Genomic DNA, 20,737 nt, shown 5'->3' on the forward strand with positions numbered 1-20,737 from the left:
TAGACAGACAGAGAGAGAGAGAGAGAGAGAGAGAGAGAGAGAGAGAGAGATCTTGTTAATTCTGGAGAACCCTGACTAATACAGTGCTTTTTGTATATTTGCTAGGCACTTTTCGTTTCTGGGAATACAGCAATAAACAAAGAAAGGTCTCCATCCTGGAGAAGCAGAGACCCACCCCAAATGATAATTTGAGGGCCTGGAGCACCCAAGTGAAGTTCATGTTTCCTGGTTTTTCACTAGTACAGTCCAAAGGACAGTCCATGAGCCTGTGGTTTCCAAACCTTTAGCCTCCGATCCTGGGCTCTGCTCTGCCTCCAATGCCTTTCTTCCTTAGGAGGCTGCAAATGTGTTATAAATAAAACCAAATAACAGGGTGAAGCCAAGGGTCCTCTCACCCTTGGGCCTTAAAGAGCACAGTCTTCAGTGTAAATTAAAGCTGTGTTTTACCTGTAGATCTATCATCTACTTGCTGTGTGACCATGAGCAAGTCACAGCCTCTCTGAATTTCAGTTGTTCATGCAGTAAATGGAAATAATATTACCCATGGCAAAGGGTGGCTGAAAGCACTGAATGAGCTGTTGCACTAAAGGGCCTGACACAGGTCTTGGCAGCTATGTGAACCTCATTTATGGTAAATGCTCTTACTGTTGTAAAATCCAAGAAGAATGTGCAAAAACAACCAGGCCTTAAGGGTAAAACCTACTGGAGACTGGTGAAGTGCCAGCGTGACCATTTTGAAGCCTGTGAAATCCTTAATAGAACTCCTTCCAGCATCCACACTTGTCCAAAACTCGTCTGCACGGGAAGATTGCTAATAAAATGGGAACAAAGGAAATCATGAGGAAACCATCCATTCAACAACCAAATAAAGCCAGCGCAAAACCACCCACTGCCCCCTACCACAACAGACTGGCGGGTCACAAGGCAGGGGGCCCAGGGTTGCTGCAGAGCCCCCTTATTAAACAGAGTCCTGAAGAGAGGCCATCCATTCACAGGCTGCAGCCCCTGGGGGGCTCCGGATTGTCCACCCTTTCCTTGCAAGCACTTACATCTTCAATAGGGGATTGACACAGCATTGGGCATAATTAACTGCCTTCTAATTCACCCCAGCACTGGGCCTTGTTCTCAGGAAACTGAGAATGAATTTGGTATTTAGCCTTAATGAAGGAAAACAAGTCTAAGTGTTAAGAAACCCCCAACTTCCCTGTGCGACGGGCAAGTGTATCTCGTTTTATTCTTTCACAACAACCACATACTCCATTTTTTTTCTTTGCTTGCAGAAGAATGTCATCGTGAGGCAGACCAAATATGACAATTTAAATGTGTACCCCCAGGCTTAAGTAGCACAATGCCAAATATTTTAGTGATCCTGTTGGATACAGACAGTCTGACCCCCAGCTACAGGCTTCAGAAAAGGAGGCTGTGCTGCCCAAACACAAAACAAATAAGATCTCTTTTGTAAAGGATTCTGTCAAGTGTCTTTTTTATTTATGTTGTCTTTTGTCACACTCAATCAGAAGTCAGACTATGGAAACTCTTTCCTACTGTTTGCCTATTTTCCTTTTCTCACTAAAAATTTTTCCTGCTTCGTGTTAAACAATACATAAACAAATGAAGTTATTTATTTTAAGGTAGGGCTATAAAATGATAGGAAATGAAAAAGAAATTAAGCATCCTAGAATAATTATTGGCATAAATAGTAGCAATCTTAGGAAATTTCACGAATATACCAAAGATGCTGTGGCTGGTCCCTGGGTATCCATGGCCCTTCTTCCTCGCTGATGGGGACCAGATTTGGTTGGGTGTCCTCTCCTTCTCATGAGTCACAGGTACATTCTGAATTGCCCAAGCCAGTGATGCAGACTTCCTTTGGTAGAAACAGGCTTAGAAGTGGGCAGGGATGCCAGTCCTGGCCAATGAAATGTGAGAAGAAGCCCACTGGGAATCTTCAAGGAAAGGTTTTAAAAATAATTAACAAACCTGAGAGCTACTCTACTGTGTAACATTTTGTTTGTAAGATATTTTTTCCTTATTCATTAAGACTGTTGAGTTGGAGGTTTCCTATTTGTCACCGAAAACATTCAAACTGATAAATGATAACTGCTCAAATCATTTTGTAATCTTCTCTATGAAAAATGCTGTCAAAATCAATTTAACACCATCACAAGGAAATTTCTGTAGCAGTTACCTGTTGCTTCTGCTCAGCACTCGTTCCCCTTTCTTAGTAAGAGTAATCAGTGCTTCTCAAACATGAATGTGCAGATGAGTCACTTGGGGGTCTTGTGAAAACACAGCTTCTGGTTCAGTAGGCATGGAGTAGGACCTGAGAGTCTGCATTTCTCTCTGGTGATACTGACGTTACTGCTTCCTGGAGCACTCTTTGTATAATAGTAGTCTATATTTCCATTGGGACAACCAGTCCTTTTCCATAGCCCAAAATATTTAGGTGAAATTATCTTAGGATAGTAAGAGAAGTCCATTTCCAGGTTACAGTTATTGGTTCAGAGATGGGCAGTTCACTCAATATGAGCCAATAAAATGGGAGATGTTTGTTGGAAGCCCTTAAGAAAGAAGGTTTTTCACTTTCCAAGACAGCTATTGGGAGAGTTTTCTTTGGATGATATGTAAAAGGATGTGGTGGTTGGAAATATGACAGACATTTCTGCAGCAATGAGGGGAGCCAGGTGAGGACAAAGCCCACTCACTGAAGAGGGCAGAGCTGAGAGAAGCATAGAGATATGAAGCCCCTGGGGATAAAGTTGTAAACCTCTGGGGTAAGCTCCACCTGAAATTAAAGATTCTTCCAGATTCTTTATTGACATAAGGCAATAAGCTCCCCTTTCCCCTTTGCTTAAGCAATTTTGGGCTGGGTTTTATATTAATTGCATGAAAACAGTCTTAAATAACACAATTTGAATCAATGCTGTAGATTAGAGCAGGGGCTGCAGACTATCGTCAGAAGCCTCTGTAGGGCCCTAGAGCTAAGATTTCTTCTTCCCTTTTTAACGGATTGTAAAAAAAGAGAAAGATGATGAGAGAGAGAGAGAGAAAAGATGTCAGCAAGGAAGGAAGGGAGAGAGAAAGGTGAAGAAGAAGGAGAGGGAGAGAAAGATGGAGATGAAGATGGAAAAGAAGAGGAGCAGGAGAGATTGGGAGAACAAGAGGAAAAATAAGGTGGGAAGAAGAAGGAGGAGGAGGAGGAGGAGAAGAAGAAGAAAGAAGAAGAAGAAGAAGAAGAAGAAGAAGAAGAAGAAGAAGAAGAAGAAGAAGAAGAAGAAGAAGGAGAAGGAGAAGGAGAAGGAGAAGGAGAAGGAGAAGGAGAAGGAGAAGGAGAAGGAGAAGGAGAAGGAGAAGGAGAAGGAGAAGGAGAAGAAGAAGAAGAAGACAAGAAGAAGAAGAAAGAAGAGAGAAGAAGAAGAAGAAGAGAGAAGAAGAAGAAGAGGAAGAAGAAGAAGAAGAAAGAGGAGGAGGAGGAGGAAAGGAGAAGGAGAAGGAGAAAGGGGAGGAGGACAAGGAGAAGGAAGAGAAGAAGACAGAGGAGAAGGAAGAGGGGAGGAAAAGGGGGAGGAACAAGAGGAGAAGGAGAAGGGGGAGAAGGTACAACATAGATAGCATATAGCCCTAAAGCAAGAATCAACTAGCTTTTTCTGTAAAGAATCAGACAGTTAATATCTTAGGCTCTGTAAGTCATATGATAACTACCCCAACTACTCAACCTGCTGTTGTAATTGAAAGCCGCCACAGAAGATATGTAAATGAATGTGCATGGCTGTGTATCAGTAAAATTTTATTTACCAAAAAGTAGAAGGAAAAAAAGAAAATAATAATCTAATCAAATACCTTATTCAGTAAACTTGTTTCCAAAAACTCAAGGAATGGTGAACATTTATGTTTGATGGAGACACTACAAAAAATGAGCCAAAGATCTTGAAGGAGCTCTAGCAAAGGAGTGACTACACTTGTAAGAAGTGACTGCATCTGTGTAATAAGTGCAATCTTTCAGATATCTACCTTGAGGCTTCTCCATAACCACATGAGCTTTGGCATGTTTGTAGAACCAATGTTTTCCAGGTCCACCAGCCTGCAAATACAAATGGCTAACAGCTAGAAACTCAACACAGGATTTCTCTGGCTTGACCACCTCACCATATTTTTCTGTAGGGAAATTTGTCCTTGATATGGTTTGTCTCTGTGTCCCTACCCAAATCACATCTCGAATTGTAGTCCCCATGTGTAAAGGGAGGGAGCTGGTAGGAGATAGTTGGAGCAGTTTCCCACATCATGTTCTTGTGATAGTGAGTGAGTTCTTTTTTTTTTTTTTTTTTTGAGACGGAGTCTCGCTCTGTCGCCCAGGCTGCGGTGCAGTGGCCAGATCTCAGCTCACTGCAAGCTCCGCCTCCCGGGTTTACGCCATTCTCCTGCCTCAGCCTCCCGAGTAGCTGGGACTACAGGCGCCCGCCACCGCGCCCAGCTAGTTTTTTGTATTTTTTTTTAGTAGAGACGGGGTTTCGCCGTGTTAGCCAGGATGGTCTCAATCTCCTGACCTCGTGATCCGCCCGTCTCGGCCTCCCAAAGTGCTGGGATTACAGGCTTGAACCACTGCGCCCGGCCGTGAGTGAGTTCTTATGAGAACTGATGATTTTAAAGTGCCAGGCAGACATGAAGTCCTTGCCCATGCCTATGTCCTGAATGGTACTACCTAGATTTTCTTCTAGGGTTTTTATGGTATTAGGTCTAACATTTAAGTCTCTAATCCATCTTGAATTAATCTTCGTATAAGGGGTAAGGAAAGGATCCAGTTTCAGCTTTCTACTTATGGCTAGCCAATTTTCCCAGCAACATTTATTGAATAGGGAATCCTTTCCCCATTTCTTGTTTCTCTCAGGTTTGTCAAAGATCAGATGGCTGTAGATGTGTGGTATTATTTCTGAGGACTCTGTTCTGTTCCATTGGTCTATATCTCTGTTTTGGTACCAGTACCATGCTGTTTTGGTTACTGTAGCCTTGTAGTATAGTTTGAAGTCAGGTAGCGTGACGCCTCCAGCTTTGTCCTTTTGACTTAGGATTGTCTTGGCAATGCAGGCTCTTTTTTGGTTCCATATGAACTTTAAAGCAGTTTTTTCCAATTCTGTGAAGAAACTCATTGGTAGCTTGATGGGGATGGCATTGAATCTATAAATAACCTTGGGCAGTATGGCCATTTTCACGATATTGATTCTTCCTATCCATGAGCATGGTATGTTTTTCCATTTGTTTGTGTCCTCTTTGATTTCACTGAGCAGTGGTTTGTAGTTCTCCTTGAAGAGGTCCTTTACATCCCTTGTAAGTTGGATTCCTAGGCATTTTATTCTCTTTGAAGCAATTGTGAATGGAAGTTCATTCCTGATTTGGCTCTCTGCTTGTCTGTTACTGGTGTATAAGAATGCTTGTGATTTTTGCACATTAATTTTGTATCCTGAGACTTTGCTGAAGTTGCTTATCAACGGCAGCAAAAGCCAAAATTGACAAATGGGATCTAATTAAACTAAAGAGCTTCTGCACAGCAAAAGAAACTACCATCAGAGTGAACAGGCAACCTACAGAATGGGAAAAAATTTTTGCAACCTACTCATCTGACAAAGGGCTTATATCCAGAATCTACAAAGAACTCAAACAAATTTACAAGAAAAAAACAAACAACCCCATCAAAAAGTGGGGAAAGGATATGAACAGACATTTCTCAAAAGAAGACATTCATACAGCCAACAGACACATGAAAAAATGCTCATCATCACTCGCCATCAGAGAAATGCAAATCAAAACCACAATGAGATACCATCTCACACCAGTTAGAATGGCAATCATTAAGAAGTCAGGAAACAACAGGTGTTGGAGAGGATGTGGAGAAATAGGAACACTTTTACACTGTTGGTGGGATTGTAAACTAGTTCAACCATTATGGAAAACAGTATGGCAATTCCTCAAGGATCTAGAACTACATGTACCATATGACCCAGCCATCCCACTACTGGGTATATACCCAAAGGATTATAAATTATTCTACTACAAAGACACATGCACACGTATGTTTATTGCGGCACTATTCACAATAGCAAAGACTTGGAATCAACCCAGATGTCCATCTGTGACAGACTGGATTAAGAAAATGTGGCACATATACACCATGGAATACTATGCAGCCATAAAAAAGGAGGAGTTTGCGTCCTTTGTAGGGACATGGATGCAGCTGGAAACCATCATTCTTAGCAAACTATCACAAGAACAGAAAACCAAACACCGCATGTTCTCACTCATAGGTGGGAACTGAACAATGAGATCACTTGGACTCAGGAAGGGGAACATCACACACTGGGGCCTATCATGGGGAGCGGGGAGGAGGGAGGGATTGCATTGGGGAGTTATACATGATATAAATGATGAATTGATGGGTGCTGACGAGTTGATGGGTGCAGCACACCGACATGGCACAAATACACATATGTAACAAACCTGCACGTTATGCACATGTACCCTAGAACTTAAAGTACAATAAAAAAATTAAAAAAAAAAAAATAAAGTGCCAGGCAGTTCCCTTCCCCATCTCTCGCCTACTGCTATATAAGATGTGCCTTGCTTCTCCTTCGCCTTTGGCCGTGATTGTAAGTTTCCTGAGGCCTCCGAGCCATGTGAAACTGTGAATCAATTAAACCTCTTTTCTTTGTAAATTACCCAGTCTCGGGTAGTTCTTTATAGCAGTGTGAAAAGGAACCAATACAGTCTGTCTTCAAATCCTCCAATGGCTTGCATAGCTATAATCTCTGCAGGCTCTGAATATCAGTCTTTTTGGCTAAATTTTTAAAAATTTCTTTCTTTTCTATTCCAGATTGCTATAGTAATAACAAAGGTGGAAGCTAAGCACATGATTATACTACTGTCTTCCAAGCTAAGTGCTGAGTCCAAGGCCAAGAGCACTGATATTTGAGACAAAGGTGCTTACATTGTGAATAATGACTTCAGCGACTGACATTAAGTTCCCCAATACTGCTGCTGCCTTGTTTTTGCTCCTGGTTGCTTAGCCCAGTCTACCGGTATCTAGACTTTAAAGACATGGCTTTTTTCCCTTGACATTCTTATCATAACTTCCTTGACCCCAAATTTAGCAAAGTTTTGCATTTTGTCCTTGCGGTAGCCAAAAAAATGACCCCCCAAAGATATCCAGGCCCTAATCGCCAAACTTTTTGAATGTTAAATTATATGACAAAAGTGACTACTGATTAGATATAATTAAAATGAGGATTTTTGACACAGGTAGATTACCATGAATTATTTGAATGGACCCCAAATGTAATCAGAAGTGTCCTTATGAGTGGGAGGCAGAGAGGTTTGAATACAGAACAGGAAAAAGTGTTGTGACAATAGAAGCAAAAATTGGAATTATGTGATCATAAGTCAAAGAATGCTGGCAGCCACCAAAAGCTGGAAGAGCTAAAGCATAGATTATCCCCTGAAGCTTCCACAATGAACAAACCCTGTCTACATCTTGATTTTACCTCCATAAAACTCACTTTGGACCTGTGGCCTCCAGAAATGTAAGAATACATTTCTGTTATTTTAAGCCCCTAAAGTAACAAATAAAATATTTGTGATGATTTGAATAAGAAACTCATACAGGCCTGGAGATAATCCTTGTGTTCAGAATCCTCCATTCCTTCTAAGTTCCCTTAATCAACTAGGTTTCCTTAAGATGCTCTATTGAATACACTCCTGCCAGGCACACCCCACCAGTCCTTTGAGAACAGCTAGATACACCTAAATACCAACTAAGGCTAGAGCAATAAATCCTAATTCTTATCTCATTATAAATGCATTAGTCCATTTGTGTTGCTATAAGGAAATGCCTGAGGCTGTATAATTTATAAGGAAAAGAAGTTGATTTGGTTCACAATTCTGCAGGCTGTACAAGAGGCATGGCACCAGCTTCTGCTTCTGGCGAGGGCCTCGGGAAACTTCCACTCATAGCAGAAGGCAAGGGGGAGCCAGTGTGTGCAAATTATGTGGCAAGACAGGAAGCAAGAGCGAGGGGAAGGGTGTCAGGTTCTTTTTAACAACCAGTTCTCAAGGGAACTCTCATAGGCACTAATAGAGCGAGAACTCACTTATTACTGTGAGGACAGAATCAAGCCATTAATGAGGGATTCTCCTTCATGACCTAAACCCCTACCATTAGGCCCCACCTCCAGTATTGAAGATCAAATTTCAATGTGAGGTTTGGAGGGTCAAATATTCAAACTAGAGCTATAGTAAATCATGTTACCTTTGTAAATGACCCTGGAATGGTATCATCTTAAAATTTTCCTGTTGCTAATTTTCTCCCCACTTTCCCCACTCTCAGGTTAAATTCTACTAGTTAGAATAGAGACAGAGACGGTTCATCTAGCTTCTAGCTTCTGAAGTTCCTTCCAATTCTATGTTGCTATGGTTCTATCTTGTAAAGAGAACTAAAAACAATGAATATCGGTCTTCCCAAGGGTGAACATCTGTACCATGCAATGCAGAGTGGCCTTTTAGGAAGAAGCACCCTGGTGCTATAGAGAAGGAAGCCCAGCCCATTTTTCAGAAGGTTTCAAAAAACTTTAAAAAATGTTTGTACATTTTCACCCAGAAATCCACTCCCAGGAATGTGTCATAATCAAATTAACCCAGATGTGCATGATATATCTGCAAAGGTGTTGGTCACAATTTACTTTATGGTTGCAAAAAGGAAGAAATAGAAGAAATAGATAGAATATCTTATAACAGGAGAACTGATAAATAAATCATGGTACTGCCTTAGGATTGACTGTTATGAAACCATTAAAATGATGTTATAAAAAATTAATGACATGGGAAATACTCATATGAAATTATGAAGAGAAAAAACCAGGTTGTAAATCAATGTTTGTGTTTGGTTCCTATGTGTATATACAAAGATTAAAAGGCTGAAAGGCAAACGCTAAAATGTTAAAAATGGCTATTCCTTCATGATGGGATTAAGAATGATTTTTATTTTCTTGTACATGTCTGTATCTTTAAAATCTTCTAAAATAAAAATGCTACTTATGTAATATATATTAAAAGTATTCATTTAAAATATAGAAATAGCCCTAGTCTGAGAGTTAGAATCCTGAGTTTCATTCCTTTTGTTTAACTTGTATCTCTTAATAATTAATAGCATATCATTAATGTTAGGGAAATAATATAAAGCCTAAGATACATATAATTTCTTATCTAATACCTGACTCTTCTATAGCAGGCTCTTCTCACCCTAAACTTTCTTTTTTTAAAATACTTTAAGTTCTAGGATACATGTGCAGAATATGCAGGTTTGTATCATAGGTATACATGTGCCATGGTGGTTTGCTGCACCCATCAATCATCATCTACATTAGGTTTTTCTCCTAATGTTATCCCTCCCCTAAACCTCCACCTCCCAACAGGTCCTAGTGTGTGATGTTCCCCTCCCTGTGTCCATGTGTTCTCATTGTTCAACTCCCACTTATGGGTGAGAACATGCGGTGTTTGGTTTTCTGTTCTTGTGTTAGTTTTCTGAGAATGATGGCTTCCAGCTTCATCCATGTCCCTGCAAAAGACATGAACTCATCCTTTTTTATGACCACATAGTAGTCCATGGTATATATGTGCCACATTTTCTTTATCCAGTCTATAGTTGATGGGCATTTGGGTTGGTTCCAAGTCTTTGCTATTGTGAACAGTCCTGCAGTAAACATACGTGTGCATGTGTCTTTATAGTAAATTGATTTATAATCCTTTAAGTGTATACCTATAATGGGATTGCTGGGTCAAATGGTATTTCTGGTGCTAGAACCTTGAGGAATTGCCACACTGTCTTCCACAATGGTTGAACTAATTTACACTCTCACCAACAGTGTAAAAGTGTTCCTATTTCTCCACATCTTCTCCAGCATCTATTGTTTCCTGACTTTTTAATGATCACCATTCTAACTTGTGTGAGATGATATCTCATTGTGGTTTTGATTTGCATTTCTCTAATGACCAGTGATGATGAACTTTTGTTCATGTTTGTTGGTGGCATAAATGTCTTCTTTTGAGAAGTGTTTGTTCATATCATTTTCCCGGTTTTTGATGGGGTAATTGGTTTTTTCTTGTAAATATGTTTAAGTTATTTGTAGATTCTGAATATTAGCCCTTTGTCAGATGGATAGATTGCAAAAATTTTCTCCCATTCTTTAGGTTCCCTGTTCAGTCTGATGATAGTTTCTTTTGCTGTGCAAAAGCTCTTTAGTTTACTTAGATCCCATTTGTCAATTTTGCCTTTTGTTGCCATTGGTTTTGGTGTTTTAGTCATGAAGTCTTTGCCCATGTCTATGACCTGAATGATATTTCCTAGGTTTTCTTCTAGGGTTTTTATGGTTGTAGGTCTTACGTTTAAGTCTTTAATCCATCTTGAGTTAACTTTTGTATAATGTATAAGGAAGGGGTCCAGTTTCAGTTTTCTACATATGTCTAGCCAGTTTTCCCAACACCATTTATTAAATAGGGAATCCTTTCCCCATTTCTTGTTTTTGTCAGGTTTGTCAAAGATCAGATGGTTGTAGATGTGTGGCATTATTTCTGAGGCCTCTGTTCTGTTCCATTGGCCTGTTTATCTGTTTTGGTACCAGTACCATGCTGTTTTTGTTACTGTAGCCTTTAGGATAGTCTGAAGTTAGGTAGCGTGATGCCTCCAGCTTTGTTCTTTTTGCTTAGAATTTTCTTGGCTATATGGGCTCTTTTTTGGTTCCATATGAAATTTAAAGTGTTTTTTTTCTAATTCTTTGAAGAAAGTCAGTGGTAGCTTAATGGGGATAGCATTGAATCTATACATTACTTTGGGAGGTATGGCCACTTTCATGATATTGATTCTTCCTATCCATGAGCATGGGATGTCTTATCTTCATCAAAAATCGGCTGGGTCACCTTGGGTGATTCGTTTTGTCTCTCTGGGATTCAATATCCTCATCATGGCATAAAGCCATTAGGGTTCCACACAGGTGTCCAAGGAGCAACTGAGTAGGTGACTGCTGTGGACCTCCATCTCTGCTCTCATCAGATCAGCTGTGTGTCTCTCTGTCTAAATATCTGTCATTGACCTTATGTTTTGTTTGAATAAAAGAGGTTAAGATCATTTATTAATTGTTAAACATTACTGAATTAGATAGCTGCCAAAATCCCTTCCAGCAATAACATTCTTTGACCTAGTCATTATAATTTTCACACCCATTTTCATAACTATTTCCCAAACTATTCAGATCATGTCCTGCTTGAATTGGAGGCTGCTACTAAGTGGTCTTGAGAAAAGGTGGGAGCCCCAGAAAGATGATAAATAAGTTTATCTGTCACGTTTTGGCATGTGGCTGCAGCAGACTCAAAGGTGATTTTGAGTCTGAAAACTTTGATTATGCATAACACTAATCTACCCCCAACTTCGTGCCCTCTACAAGTGAGGACTGTAGCTCCATGTTGGCACACTCTGCAACCCTCTATGTGTTCTGCAGATGGCAGATTTTCCTGAGTCTTTCTTGTCCTTTATGACAGCCAACATGGACAACCAAACATGTGAGTGAAGACACCTCTAGATGATTTCAGTCCCAGCCACCAGGTCGCCATTAGCCTTTGAGTCTTGCTGGCTGAGGCCCCAGACATCATAGTGGAGAAGAAAGCTGCCTTTTCTGTATCCTCTGAATTCTTGACCCATGGGAAGTGTAAGTAAAATAAAGTGTTTGTTTTCTGCTACTAAGTCTTAGGATGATGTGTTACTCAGTCATAGTAACTATTGTGTCTGTAGACCTCTTCAGCTATGGATTAAAACGAAGTCTTAATAACTTTAATACACTAAATGTCATGCATTTACACCCACTTATTCACACAGGACTTCTGCTACAGTCTACATGTTTGTCTCCTCCAAAAATTCGTCCCCAATAGTATTAAGAGGTGGGGCTTTTGGGAGGCGAGTAGGTGATGAGAGCAGAGCCCTCATGAATAGGATTAGTGCCCTTATACAAGAGGCCCCAAGGAGCTTGTTTGCTCCTTTCACCATATGAGGATTGCAGTGTCATAGTGCCATCTGCAAAGCAGAGAGCAAGTCCTCACTAGAAACTGAATCTGTTGGCACCTTGATCTTAAACTTTCCAGCTTGCAGGACTGTAAACAAAAAATTTCTGTTGTTTATAAGTTACCCTGTCTATTGTTCATAAGTCTTCTTGTTGGTATTATTTTGTTATAACAACCTGAATAAATGAAGACACCATCCAATCCCTGCAAAATCTTGAGGTCTCCAAGGGAATCCCAGGACCTTTTTGCTGGCTTCCTTTCAAACCTCTGTTGATGACCAATCTTGTCCCCCGGGCATTTACTGTGGCCCATGGCCAGCCGCAATAAACTTGAGAACTGGAGCTTCAATTCCGGCAAGTAAAGTTCTGCTTCCCCTTCTTTAGGCCTTTAGTGAATTAAAATTCTGGCCGAGACCCTTATTTGCTCTGATTGCTACCTGTTCATGGTTTGCCCTAACACTCCTATCATCACTGAAGATCCTTGCTGGACCTCTGTGATAACAATCACCACCTATCTCGGCCGAATACCACATAACACCTGTGTGACTGCACCCTCCTCCTGCTGGGCACAACCTGTCAGTCTAGACCTTCCTCCATACTACCCTGAAAATCTGCCCAAGTTGTCTGAGTCTCCCCAGTGGGTGTATGCTCAGGGTCTTGGCCTCACAATCTGCCCTGTCTGAAACCAGCCAAGCCCTGTTCTGGCTCCATGCTGAGCCCCTAATAGATAAAATTGTAACTATAGTGCCCATAACCTGTTTTACCTCAGTAGTCATTAGTGGCCAGTAGTTGTAGATGTATCCTGGACTGGCTCATCAGAAAGGGGGAAGGGAAAACTTTGACCTTCATTCCTTTGTTTATTACTCAGACTCTCCTCTAGCTTATAAAGCTCCCTAGCCTCTGCCTAGCAAATACAAAGCCACCATCTGCTAGCTCATGAAGTACCAAAGACACGAAGCTGGCATCTTGGCTTGGGTTCAGATTTGCTGTGTAATTTTGAGAAGCCACTCTTCTCTTGTCTGTACTGGGGCTAATACCACCTACCTTACAGAGTTGTTGGGAGACTCAATGTGCTGTTAATCTCTACAATATCTGGAAAGTTACAGCTACCATTGATTATCAGAAGAAAAGCTTATTTTCAACGGCCAATTACAAACATACATGGAATCCAGAGAATTATGCAAAACAGGTTTTATTATCTCCCATCCAGTTGCCCATTTGCCCATACAGACCCAGACCTGGATGGATGTCTGTGATCTCCTGGATCTCCACTCCTTTCCTTTTTATTTCCCTCTGCCCCTCACCCAGAGAACCCTGGCCCCATGTTTACCAGGAGCCACACCATCTAACCATGGTGACAGTTTTCCTGGTTCCAGTCTGATAGGACATGTGAATGCAAGTTTTCTCTATCCTGTGATGACTATGACATGCCAGCAAAGCTTAAAAGAAACCTCACACTGTTCTGTCAGTCTTCTTGGCCCCATGAACTACTTCCTGCTGGCATCTCAGCACTCTTCATCTCTGTTGACACTGTCTCTCTCCATGTGCATCTGTCAATCACATGGGTCTATTTCACCCCAGCACACTGGCATGGGGCCCAGACTGACCAATGAGACCTTATCTTAAAGGATTGCCCAAATGTTAGGTGAGAAAGGAGCTGTGTGTGCAAGGACACCATGTAGATCTGGAACTACTGGTGCCATATTGATGCCATAAGGGGAGAATTGGTCTGCGGATGAAGCCAATACAGATGGGTGGGAAGAGTGATGGGAAGTATTTGAGTTTTGCTTCCATAGAAGAAGAGCCTGAGATGGGGATTTTTATTCAAGCTATTTATTAAGAAATTAGTCTCAAAAATCAAAAAGTGTGAGTGTGCATTGTGGGGGCAGGTGAGGAAAGTAGGCTAGGACAAGAAATTAAGCTAAGTAAGGATGTGGTCTTCACTGGGGTCCAGCTTTCTCCCGATCTCACAGAGAACTCTGGAGCAAGCATTACTCTTCAGAGTTGGTCATGCTTGTGGTAAGGGAACCAGCCTTTTGAACCTCAAGCTGATCAATTAGTGACTGTGAGCTACTCCAGAAATAAAGTGGCAATGGGGCAGTGGGGTGAGAAATAACTTCCAAGGTAGGAGAGGAGGCCATGAGCTGTCAAGGGTCAACACTGACAGTACTGAGGGAGTGATGCACTGCTGGCTCACGTGGATCTGGTGGAGTGCCAAGAGTGTCTACTATAGGGAAAGAGAAAGCCCTGGTGAAAAATTCGGGGACTAAGGACCTGAGTTTTGGAGTCAAAAGCTCAAAAGCTTTGGGTTCACATCACATTTCCTACACTTGCTCCCTGTATCATCCTGGGGAAGTTACTTAGTTTTTCCACCACGGTTTCTTTATTTGTCAAGGGGGGATACTAGTAATACATACCTAATGAGAAAATGTATGTAAAGCATGTAGGAGAGTGCTTGCCATGTAGAAAGAACAGTGCTGGGTCCCTGCAGTAGAGAAAGACAGCCCCTAAGAGAGTCAGTTCCCAAGACATCTGATGAACTCACACTACGCCCCAAAGCCTGCTCTGTTTCTACTGTATATTGAATGTGAGAAATGAAGTAAACAACAAAAATATCCAGGACTCACGCATTACTGGGGCTGGGTATTACCAGGAACAAGTGTCTCTAGAGAGGCACTTTTCAGAGACACTTAGCAGAAGAGGGAGTGGGGAAAAGCAGAGTTGTTCACTGGGCATTCCCCGGAGTAATTTCTGAGGGTTCATTTCTAAAGGCAAATACAGTAAACTGCGCCACTAAGGAGTGACCCAGTGTACCAGAGGCTCTGGAAATATGCAGATGGAATTTCTGGGATTCGTGATCTTGCAATGGGTTGTTTTCTCTTTTGTCAAGCGGTAGCCCCAAGGGGACTGGCAGCAAGCTTTTCTCAATACCATAGATAAGCAAAGAGCAGCTGAAAGAGGCTCTCTTGCCAGTCCCTGAGGTATCGGTGGTCAGCTGAGAATCCTAGCAAAGCACACAAAGGGACGCAATTGGCATTTACACTAACGATGCAATGGAGCTCTAATCCTCTGCCCTTTGACCCTGTGCTATATTCCGATAGGTCAGAGCATCCTTGCTTGGCTTCCCTAATGCACATTATCTTCTCTGGTCAATAAAATTCCCCTCTGTCTCTGCACTGACAATAGATGTGAAGGTCAGCTCGCCCCCTCCAGCTGCAACAGTGTCTGAGCTGTCAGTGGGAATTTAAATTAAGGATATAGGTAATCATTTCATTGCTTTTAGGCAAAAATGGAAGATTTGTTGTGTCGGCTGCAATCAGATGCTCAGAAGAAGTGAAAAGATCTCTGGGCTCCCAGGGGAAAATATTTTAAAGTGCCTGAGGTGGCTAAAGCACACAGTGGCCTCACACAGCAAATCTAAGAGAAAGAAGCTATCCGTTACATATTTCCTGTTGCAAGCCACCTTCTTTCTCAGCTTTCACTGTCAAACACTGTCATATCTAGTGGACGGGTAAAGTCATAATTGGAGTGAAATGAATTCTGAACAAAAAGAAGTGCAAGAAAAGGAAGGCAAGCATAAAAATAGAGTGGCTGAAGATCTGGGAGGAAGGGTAGTTGCATGTAGGTCTGGGGGCCTGAGCCCTAGGCCAACTTTGGAACTTTGCAGCTGACCAGTTCTGGGACCTTGGGTAGGTCCTTTAACCTCTCTGGGACTCAGTGTCTTTATCAGCAAAATGATTTGATTGAGGTTAAAAGTCCTCTAAGATTCTTTCTGGTTCCAGTATTTCCTGAGTTTAGAAGTCATTTTGGCTTATAGCTGTTTAGGGTACACTAGTCTCATTTTAGAAAGACAGGGGATAAGAGATGTGGTTTGCCCTCAGAATCCTCAAATCCTGTAAAGTTGAGCTGGAATGGAGCTCCACAGATTATCCTGTCCAACCTGCTTATTTTGAAGATGGAAAAACTAAAGTGACTTTTCTACTTGGCTTTTTAAATCAAAAACTTTCTCCTGATCTTTTTTCTTTCTATCCTCTTTTCCTAGCTCTCTTTTCTTGACCCTTCTTTTAGACTATTGATGGAAGATCTTCAAACTTAGTTCCAATTTTTTCTTTCAAGGCAGTGAGAAATAGAGAAAAGGATTAGAAAGAGAAGGAAGCTAATTCATACTTTGAAAAGCGTCAGAAGGAGATTCCAATTGTGGACTTTATACACAAAGAATTTCCAGGATGATTAGAGATGTAATTGCAAAAATCAAAACAACTTAGTACTAGATGCAAATACACACACACACACACACACACACACACACACCACACATATATAAAACCTTGTTATGGGTGAGAATACGATGCCTAAGGTAGAAAAAATGAATACACCAATATATTACAGTCACATAAAAATTAAGAAGAATCGTACACTCAAAATACCTACACAAAATTATATGTCAAAAGAAAGTCATGAAAAAAAAATGTGCAACTTATGGAACAGATAGAGTTAGTCTTCTTAATATATAAAGTTTTCTTACAACTTAATATGAAAAATACGAACACATAGTAAAAAGAACAAAAGATATAAATTGGCAAGTCACAGAAGAAATAAAAATACTCCACCTCAATAAGTACAAACAAATACCAACTTAAAAAACTGTCAGTTATGTTTCGCTTATGAAGTTGACAAGTTTATATTACTTTCATTCTTTATAGTGATAACAGCTCACTTTGGAAAATGTGGTAAAAATCTCCTGGTAGAAGTGTAAATGGGTATTTTTGGTAACATGGCAACACATATAACCTAGAAATCCCACCTCTAGGAATTCCAGATACGGGAGACAATCCAAGAAAATAGTCAGAAATGCCTTATTAGATCCCCTTCCAGCAGCTTCTGTAGAGTGAAGTTCCCCCTGAGCCTAGGGTGAATGGGCTCTTGTCTATGCAAATCCACAGGCTGCCCAGAATAGACAAAGCTACGTCTCTACTCTTTACCCGAAGCTTACCAATAACACCATGAGCGACCCTGCATATGAGTTTATTCAGTCTGCCGTAACAAAATACCACAGACTGGGTGGTTTAAACAAAAGAAATACATTTTCCCACAGTTCTGGAGGGTCAAAGTCCAAGATTTCTGGTTTCTGGTGAGGCCTCTTTTCCTAAATTGTAGACAGTTGCTTTCCTACTATTTATACACACACACACACACACACACACACACACACACACACCTCTTATGTCTCTTCCTCTTGTTACAAGGACATCAGTTCTATCGAATGAGGACCCCACCCTTATAACTTTATTTATTCTTAATTACATCCTTAGGTCCTATCTCCAAGTCACTGTGGGAGTTAGGACTTCAACATACGAATTGGCAGCAGGGAGGGCACTATTCAGTTCACAACACTCCAAGTGAGCCTATTGATTTGCTCATTCAATTGTTCATTTAACATTTATTAAGCAACTATAATTGCAAGGCCATGTGCTATGTCTGGGATGTGTGTTTGTTATACTTATCATTCTTCCCTGATCATGGGTTATATGAATCTGGGCTGAGATTTCTAATATAAATTCTTAAAGTTGTGTACTAAAAAACTGAGAGGCAGAAAACTTATTCCTTCACTAAAACCTGCACATGAATGTTTGCATCACCTTTATTCATAACTGCCAAAACTTGTAAGCGGCCACGATGTCCTTCAGCAGGTGAGTGGATAAACTGTTACTTCTACACAATGGAATATTATTCAGTGATGAAAAGGAATGAGCTATCAAACCACAAAAAGACCTGAAGTAAGTGTAAATGCACACTCCTAAATTAAAAAAAAAAATCTGAAAAGTTGGAATCCTATAGTATATATGATTCCTACTACATGATTTTCTGGAAAAGGCAAAACTACGGAAACAGTAAAAAGATCGGTGGTTTCCAGGGATTAGCAGACAGAGAGAGAAATAGGTGGAGCACAGGGAACTTTTAGGGCAGTGACACTATTCTGTGTGAACCATAGTGGTGGATGCTTCTTAATATACATTTGTCAAAACCGATAGAAGGTACAAAACAAAGAGTGAGCCCTAATGTAAACCATAAACTTTAATTCATAAGAACATATCATTACCAGTTTATTGATTACAACAAATAGTCCACACTGATGCAAAATGTTCATCATAGGGAAAATGGGAGGAGGTGGTGAGTGGGTGTAAGGGAACTCTCTAGTTTCTGCTCATTTTTCTGTAAACTTAAAACCTGCTCTAAAAGATAAAGTCTATTAATTTATTTTTTTAAAGGTGAAAAATTGAAGGGTAAAAAGCATTGTTCTCTCTGCCCTTCCTCTCCTCCATCTACACATACACACTCATCTGCGGTCACTGAAAGGGCATCCAGAAGCTTCAAATCTGAATATTTCAATATCTGGAACCCTGTCTCAGGCCGCTCCTTGGGAACACGCCTTTCCCATTTACGCTGGCTGGACTTCGACTTGGCATGCTTACTGTGGTAACACTTCTCAGACATTATTCTGAAGAGAAATGCAGCCCCTTAGCAACATTTATTGCTCTCACAGTTCAGAACTGGACTGCTAAAATGACTCCGGGATAGTCCCTGGTGTGGTAAGTCAGCCCAGAAAACACCTTGTGAAAAAGATGACCCCCACCTCCTTAAAGCTGCCTTTGTTCTCTAAATCACTTAGAGACAGGAGAGTTACGTCAAGTTACAGTGGAGTTTTGCTTGCAGGTCAGAGGCAGCAGGGAAAAAAGAAAACTGAAGAGAAAATTGTTGAGGGTTTCAAGTGAGCCAATTTTGAGATTTTCTTCTTTAAGTTGTGTAATAGAGGTCCATTGTCTTTTAGAACAGAAAAATCTGAGTCTCAACTTTGATGCTTTATGAATGGGTCCAGGAATCTGTTACATAATATGACAATTAAATTTTCAAAGACTTTTCTATTAGATTCCAAGGCCTGCCACTCCGCGTGGTCATCAGACCTTCACGTGGGTATCACAAGGCATGGCTCATTCCTCCACGTCCGGATGGCAGCTGTGGGTGCTGGGCTGACCCTGGCTCATCACCCCATTCCCCAGGCCCCGCAGCCAGCCCTCGGGATACTGTGTGAGGAAACATTTAGTGCAATCTGAAAGGACACAGGACAAGGAGCACTGTCCCTCTTCCACTTCTCTCTTTCTTAGACAGAAAAGAAGCATTCCATAACCAACGCCACTCTAGCCTTAAGGGGAGAGAAATAAACCCACTCACAAGCAAAAAGATACTATGTCCAAACTGGTTTTTGGTTATTATAAAGTTGCTCTAGGTATTTTGGCCTTTAAAAAATACTGTAATCATAAGAGTCCAAACTTATATTTTAAGTAAGGCCACACCCCTTTCCCTGTCCCACAATAGACCATAATATATGAAGGCCACTCCCCCCTGAAAATGGCATGATTGAAGATGGTTAGGAGGATGTCAGAGGCCAAGGCAAAGTGGCATTTCTCCACCTCTCATGGAAATGGTTATTCTGCTCCCTTGCAAGTGTAAGAGTGCATTACTGTAGCAATAATGCATGAAATGGTATTCTAAGTGGCGTTAAATAGTTAATAAACCTCTCTAAGCACCTAACTTTCTTCTGGGGAGGGATTCAGACACAGGGGATAATGGAACCTATAGCTTATTATCTGTGCCACACAGACTCCATATAACCAATGGGAGCTCAATATCTAGCCCCTTAATAGTATCACTGCAAATTGGAATGCATTGAGCATCTCCATCTCTAAACTCCTAGTCAAAATTGAAGCTGTGTCTAATCAACTGGAACAACAAGACCATTGAGCAACAGAATCTGTCACTTTGGATCACCATGGCCTGTCTACTCAATCCAGATGGATGTGCCTCAAGTCCCTGACCGCTCAGAGAGTGATGCGCTGTGAAGATGGTGCGGTGGCTAGCTCAGTGATGTCTCAGGCTGGTCGTTTCATTGCAAAGACGCCTGACCTTGAATCAAGACATTTATTCTTAATGTCTGACAAACAGTGTTCAAAGATTTAAGTATTTGAATTTTTAACCGATCGCTCTCTTCCCCTCCAAATTATATGCCAGAGAAAAAAGAATTATGTCTGAGAAATAATGCTCGTCTGTCCCAAGTGCTACCAAGTTAACGCCTTTATGTGAAGGTTTGCGTAGGGGGAAGAGGGAAGTGCTTTTGTCCATTCCACAGACTTATACAGCTGTCCTGGATAAATTGGCCCTAAATGACCTCTGCCAGAGCCACGGCTTTTTATTCCAGTCTCCATTATCTATTGTCTATTTGTCCAGTTGTGCTAATGGGTGGCAGACTGGAAGGGGAGTGAGATTCTGCAGAGACTAAAAGTCTTACGTTTCTGCCAAGCGTTCTGGTTCCATGGGTCTGGCTTCTTGTGCCAGTCGATTTTATTGACATTATTGTTTGTCCCAGTTTCAGTATGTAATTGGCTAATTTTTTATCTGTGACTGAGAGTCATTTGTTTCTCTTCGATGTTAATTGTATGGAAAGCAGTTGAAAGGAGAGTTCTCTGTTTCTCCTCTAACAGGAAGCATGCTTGAAAGTCACAATGGAGGAAAATGAGAAAATCTGATTCGTCAAATGTACCTTTGGAAGATAAATGGCAGTCATTGATTGTGTTAGAAGATTCGATTTCCAA

At 41.1% G+C, this 20,737-nt stretch overlaps 1 long non-coding RNA gene across 1 annotated transcript in view; it reads right to left on the reverse strand.

Annotated features, from left to right (window-relative positions):
• Positions 1 to 20,737, reverse strand: part of LOC104657951 — a 208,348-nt gene that overhangs the window by 56,211 nt on the left and 131,400 nt on the right. The gene's annotated exons all lie outside the window — the stretch shown is intronic.

This window comes from Rhinopithecus roxellana, chromosome 5 (genome assembly GCF_007565055.1).
Source record: "Rhinopithecus roxellana isolate Shanxi Qingling chromosome 5, ASM756505v1, whole genome shotgun sequence".
NCBI lineage: Eukaryota > Metazoa > Chordata > Mammalia > Primates > Cercopithecidae > Rhinopithecus > Rhinopithecus roxellana.